The sequence below is a fragment of the Oryzias melastigma genome, linkage group LG2, assembly GCF_002922805.2.
Source record: "Oryzias melastigma strain HK-1 linkage group LG2, ASM292280v2, whole genome shotgun sequence".
Taxonomy (NCBI): Eukaryota; Metazoa; Chordata; class Actinopteri; order Beloniformes; family Adrianichthyidae; genus Oryzias; species Oryzias melastigma.
Genome location: NC_050513.1, coordinates 5,909,273 through 5,916,473, shown reverse-complemented (window position 1 = coordinate 5,916,473; position 7,201 = coordinate 5,909,273).

Here is a 7,201-nt window from a genome sequence, read left to right as displayed (position 1 = left end):
TTATTTCCATTGATGACACGCACAACTATCTATGTCTGAAAATAATTTATTGAGAATATTCAATTTATTTGTTATTTATATTTGTGGTGGCAACATTATCATGAAAGCTATGAAAGGAGTTGCTTTAGCAATTTCAAAGAAGCGCACTAATTACAGTTTCAAAGAAACAAGCAACATTACAGAATCTACACTTAGCAAGTCATCAAAGCGACAAAGCACCAACTCTTTAAATATCATAGCAACAAGATATTGAAACGTTGAGTTAGTGTTGGCGGTAAACAAAAGGTACACATAACCAGCTCACCTGCTCCTACTGGCATTCAATCCCGCCCTCAGTGAAAAGGTAAACTTCACTTCACAAAGTCACTTTTTTAAGTTATTTTTATAAGTATTCATTGTCTGTGGGGTCATGGGTCTTTTAACAAAGAGGGGAGGGTGGTAAAGTTTGGGTTGGAATTTTATTCCAATACTTGTTTATTTTTGTTTTTTAAATGAAAAACTCTTCGAGCTGTGCAAAGTATAAGAAGTGCTTTCATCCCTTCTGCTCTCCTTAGCTTGTTTACATTAAAAGTGGGGTCATCTGGACCCCACTAAACAGTGCGCTGAACTTTTTTTTCAATGATTGTCGATCTTTACTGGTGTCCAATGACAGACATGAAGTCTTGTCTACCTTGTCCACCTTTGTCAAGGCAGGGTTAACAAGTCAATGTAAGGGTGGGGTCATCTGGATCCCATAAGAGAGCACGAGGGTTAAAAATAAACTTTGTTTGGTTGGTTTGGTTGGGTTGGTTTTTTTGTTTTGGAGGGTTGTTTTTTTAATGGTTGGTTTGCTTTGGTTGGTTGGTATTACTTGTTTAGGGGGCTTGGTTGGTTCATTCGTTTTGGTTGGTTGGTCTTTTTTGGTTGGCTGGTTGATTTGGTTGGTTTGTTTGTCTTGGTGGGTTTTGGTTGTTTGGTTTGTTTTGGTTTGTCTTTTTTGGGTGGGTTTATTCTTTTTTTTAGTTGGTTGGTTGGCTTGTTTTTGTTGGTTGGTTGATTTTGGTTGTTATGTTGATTGGTTTTGGTTGGTTGGTACATATAATCACTGCTGTCTAACCCACAGTGACACACCCACCGCGCCACTGTAAACACATCAATTGCTGTCAAATGCACAGTTATGGCACATACAGGTACTCTGGGTTGATTTGTCATGCTATACACCACTATCAACTTGACCTTCACTCCAAACCAATGGCTGCCTTTCTTCTCAGCCAATCACACATGTATTTTGTCTTTAAATTCATGACTGGTCTCGCTATTGAAATATTAATGAGCATTGACAAACTGGTGCCATGTTCACGATATAATCCACCTCTTGAACAAGGATTGATTTACACGTTTGATCACACCAATCATCCATTTACATGTCTAGTGTCTTTATGTTTGTAAAACTGAAGAAAAAATCCAAATCAATATATTATTTAAAATCAATTGCATGTTTTTATTTATAGTTATTTGGTTTTATATTATTCTAAATGATTGCCGCCTCTTTCCCCTCCTCTGCCTCTCACGATGCTTCCATAAAATTGAAGTGTCCACATTTGCCTCCCATCCAGCCGCTCCAACTGTCGATAACAACAGAGTTTACCGCCCCCCTTCCCCTCCACCTCCAAATCAATTTTTTTTTTTTCCCCCACTCTGCACAGTCACTGGCAGGCTGCTGGAAGACATATGCACTGTCAGTATCAAATCTAATCACGTCTGGGGGGGCTCTGTACCTGTTACAGTCGCTGGGATTCAGAATAGCCCTAATGGTGCTGTTGGTGTGTCAGAACTGAGACTCCAAATATGTGTGCGATACGTGCATTTGCTTATTTTTTCTCTCTACAACGTGTTACGATTTTTCACATACCTGACAGTCAATAAGTTTCCCCATACAGTCCCTTTGTCTTTTTCTCATTTCCAGCGCCCCTTGCGCATTCCTTCAGGATTTTGATGCAAAACATAATAATCGATAGATGAACATCGCTCCTTCTTGTCTTCTCCCTTCCACTTCGTCTATCTCTCTCTGGCTCTGCCCCCACTTCCTCTCCATCTCTAAATAATTACTTAAATGAATCTATTACCGTCCTGGCCGCGGTGCAGCATTAACCAAAATGCCAGCCTCGGTGGGAAAGTGATGCATTTCACTGCAGATGGAACGCTTGAGGGTGGCACTCTGTAGGAAAGACCCTTTAAGAGATGATCAATGTGCTGATATTTGATATTTTTCGTTGAAAAATCTTGGCAAGCTTTTCTTTTGGAGTTACGTTGGAAATGTCACACCGGTTTGCTTTACTGGAATTTGCCTTAACCTAAAGGTTGTCAGGAGGGAGAAAATCCAAACAATTACTTTCAAAGCCTTGCTGTTAGCGTCTTGCACCTTCGAGATGTTCAACTTTGGGCGACGAAATGAGGAACCAGCTAACAACTGGACTGGTGATGGATCTATGGCAGACGCTATGACAACCATTATGGCCAACACTGCAACTGCCACTGCTGCTGCCGGGAATGTTCGAGATGGCAGAACGTTCAACAGGACGCCGGGACTGCTCCCAGGGCGAATGTACAGGAGAGGGGGCCAGCGGACAACCAGGGTGTTTTTAAAGGGCTCGTGGGGTCAACCGGGCTGCTGCGCTCCGTACTCAGGGCTGTTAATCAGCTTCCTTTCACCGACCAGGTCATGAACAACCAGGAGCTGACCATACACGGGCTGGTCACTGCCAGCTTCATATAATACCTGAGGCACGGTCAGGCTGCTCAGCGCAAGCAGCAGCTGCTCCTGGAAGGCTTTGTGCCCAATCTGTCCAATGACATGATCCTGCCCCAAGCTGAGGAAAGGGTCGAGCTCACTCGGCCTCTACTCAATGTAGTAGCTCTGGGCGATGCATTTTGGTTCGTGGAGGGGCTGGAGTGTCTCAGGCGTTTAAATCCCAACCCTGGAGAGCTTGATCACTGGGACGCTAACGCCCGCAACTGGGCAGCCAACACCACCCTGGCTCAGATGATGGAGCCACTGCATCTCATTGCAGGTCAACTCCTCACTCACAGGTGTCGAGATCAAACGGTCGGATCCTTGATTCTTATGCTCGTATCTTTCGGTACAAGAGGCACCCTGACTGGAGCCAAAGTCGCTAAAATCATAGCCAACCTACAACCGTCCGTCCCTTTCATAGGGGATGCTCTCTCTGCCCAGGACGTAAGACTCACATGGGTCAACTTCGGTCACCATGTTGATGACGGGTGCATCCCGGCTATTATGCGGCGGTGGCTCGGATTCATCACTGCTCAGGCGATCCGCCTGCACGACTTGCTCAAGCTGCCGGGTCTGGACTCACTTCACTGGATACCATCGCACAAACAAGAGCATCCGCGATTCCCGTGGGCATTCATCATCCGGATGTACCCCGCTCAGTGGGAGGCGGCGGCTGCTGGTGTTATCCGGGTTGGAAATAACCCCTACTATGGCTACCGTAGGGACCTCACTGAGATCCGCTCCACACAGTTCCGTGACCTGGCGGCTTTCTGCGGGCGGCTGCTGATTGCTTCTGGTGACCGTGCGCTGGAGAACTACCGCGGGTTTGTGGATGACAGTGGACGGGTTGAGACATGGAGGCGCCTCATTGATGCTTACATCGCTGCTCGAGCTAGAGAAGGAGTCGACTTCACCTCTGACATAAACACTGAGGAGGGGGAGTCCATCGCAGCCATGGTGGCAACTGTTGGGGCATACCCTGCCAACATCCAAAAAATGGCTCGAATGGAGGGGCACCCTAACGACGGAGTGGCAGGAGATGGTAATGACGGAGGGGACGGTGGGCAGGGCGCAGCAGGAGGCCCCTGAACTGGCCAAGTTGAGGTCTGGAGGACGTTCTGTAGGTGTTGTTCTCAGGTATTAAACTAGGCAGCTGTTCCGCGTGCACTGTGTTAACCTCAATCCTTCTACCTCATGGAGAAAATCCACAATACCACAATGCAAAACTTAAAGGTTGTCAGAATGTACGGTCACTTTTATAGTGTAGATTTGAGTGCAGTTTAAAAAAAATAAAAATAAAATGAGCTGGCACTCATTTGTGTTTAAATTAAGACCTAATCCATCGGTTATGATGGTTCACAGGTGGAGGTCCCTGAAGCAGCACAGAGCGGCAAAAAGCCAAAACCCTGTGTTTGGTACCAGATGGGATTCAAGCACAGGGAGGCAGTTAATTTGGCAAATCAAACAGACAGGTGGCAGGCAAGGGAAAAAAAAAGAAAAACAAAAAAAACAATGTCATCACACGAAGCTGTAAAGTTCAGGAATTTGGAACAATTTTGCAAAAAGATCAAGTGGAATTTTAGGCTTTTGAGGTAATTTACCAGTCAAGAATTACAACTACCAATAAATGTATCCTCAGTTCCATTAAGTAAACCAAACTACACTGAAAAAAAATATTACTAAATAAGAAAACTGCAAATACAAGTTACGGAAATACACAAGATGGGTAAAATGTAAGAAGGCTGATATTGAGCCTGAATATAACCTGAAATCAATTAGTCTTAAAATAATAATTAAAAAAAAAATCGTAAACAAGCATGTTTTTGTGCAAATATTTAGAAAAAACAAGAAATTTCAATCGTAAGTAGTCACATATGTCTTGAGTTATATTGGCATATGTATCGTATCATGGCATGTGTATTGCAATACGTACTAACTCTTGCCAATACACACCCCTACCTATTAGAAGTCTTAGGTAAACATTTTAGACTAATTCAACTTTAATGGTCACCTACTTAAATCACAGTAGTCCAAAGCTAAAAGCAATATAAGAAAGAAAAACTTGAAGTAAACAAATTTTACAGATTTAAATGTATGTTCAGGTTTCAAGAAAATCCAAAACTAACTAGGACATTAGCATAAATGAGTGTTTGCACTAAATCCATACTCTCAACATTTGAATTTGCAATACCTAAAATATCAAAGATTTGGTTAAATTTGACGCAGAAGTAAAAAAATAAGACTTTCACAGACTCCACATTGCAAAAGTGCATCAACCTGCATTCAGATACACCCCCAAAACCATCCCTTTGTTAGAGTAGGTGAGGCCGAGAGGCGTATAAAGTGTAGCTGGCTTGCTAACATGCATAATGAAAAGTGCAAGCTCTGTCATTTTCTGCAGATAAAAGTGTTCTGATGAGAGCCAGAGACAATAGCGGGGCATTAATCTCCTTGACGTGCCGAGCTCTGGCTTTAAAACACTCACTTCCCCCGTTCAGAGGCCCTCTATCTATCAAAAGCTACACCCTCCAAAACCATATTAGTTCAGACACACAGGATTGCTGCCTTGCAAATGTTTCACACCAAAAAATTGGAAGTAATATCCATGTAAAGCAGGAATAAACTCAAGCAAACGCACACATTCATATACAGGGCACACAGAGATAGGTAAGCAAAAGTGTTGCATTTACGTCAAAACACTTATTATTTTTCTGATTCCCTCTCTGCAGCAGCGGAGAAGGCCTTAATCGGAAAATCAGTAAACACAACCCCAACATATTTACAAAGTTGTTGACCTTAAACGCTGCGAATAAAAGTTTGAAAGATACTAAATCTCTTGGGAAAAGTGCAGCGGAAGTGGTGATTCGAGTTATGATTGTCCTGTGGGGGCTTCACAACACCTCCCCCCACACATAACTCCCTACATTTTGTAGAAAAAATGGAATCGTTTAACACCCTTTATGAAAACAAAAAAACATTCATATACAAGAGAGCCTTCATGTATATATATATACAGAAAAAAACATGTATATATACTGTGTATATACATATATATACACTGTATATACATATATATACACACATATACATATACTGTGTATATACATATATACACAGTATATATGTATATACACGCAGTATATATATGTATATATGTATATACTGTGTATATACATATATACAGAGTATATATGTATATACATGCAGTATATATATATATATATATATATATATACACAATATATATATATATATATATATATATATATATATATATACATACACACACACACACACACATACAGTATATACATATATAAACTATTTTTATTGAAGTTCTTAGCTAACGTGATTATGGTCTTGAAAGTCAAATCTATTTCCACACAATGTCCACTGGTATCTCTACGCTGTCACCCTTCCCATCAGACAGCAGCATTTTTTTTTGTTTTCCATCTCAATCTCACAAAAATTTGAAAAAAATTGAGATTTGAGTTTTTACTGTTGTGACAACCAAAACAAAGCGAGGTGTTGACATCACCCATGGAAAAGGCCTTACCTCCGGCTCTCGCGAAATCAGGCCAAGTCTGATACGTGCATCGCCATTTTGACACCTCTCGACAGTGATTGGTTCGAGTTGGTCTGAGTTACATTTAAGGGAAATACTTTTAACTGGCAATATATATTGCCAGTTATACGTGAGCTTGTTCAAAGTCCACAACCCTCCCACTGAAATTGTGAGAATCTGTAAATCAAATATTGGAGGCGGGGCCAGCAGGCACACGGCCTTTTACTGGGGCATCCGATTGATCAGTCTATAACTTAAATAACTTGGGATTAAAAAAAAAGAATCTTAAAGAAAATTGGATTAAAAAGAAGATGCTTAGAAAAAGGTATCAAAACAAGAATTGTTATTCTGACAAATAACATGACCTAGTAATAACAGTCTATTTCTCTATAGAAGTATACAGGACTTCGACTTCTTGGAATCAGCAAGTACTTCCTTTTTGGAATACAAGTGGGGAGGGGTGGAGTGGTCCCTTGTTTTTACAGTCTATGGATGTATCAAAACAATGTGCTTGACTCCCAAAATGGCGGACAATGGCACGTGAATGTGCAAGGGGTCTAGTGCATAGTAGTAAGATAATTTGAATACCTATTCTCCCACCAAAGGGCCAGGATGCTTAACCTAATCCTCCAGAGACAACTCAGACTTCAGTGTCTTGCACAAGTACACATTGACATACAATATGACTGCACTTTTGAACCACCAACCCTTCAGCTGTAAGAGAACTACTCCATCTGTAAGCCCAAGCCATCTTGAACTTACCGCCTACTATTAAGTAAGGGATAATACCCGACAAAGTGTGCGTTATGAGAAATTAACGCACGACGCGGAGGCCTAAACCGTCCGACGCGAAGCGGAGGACG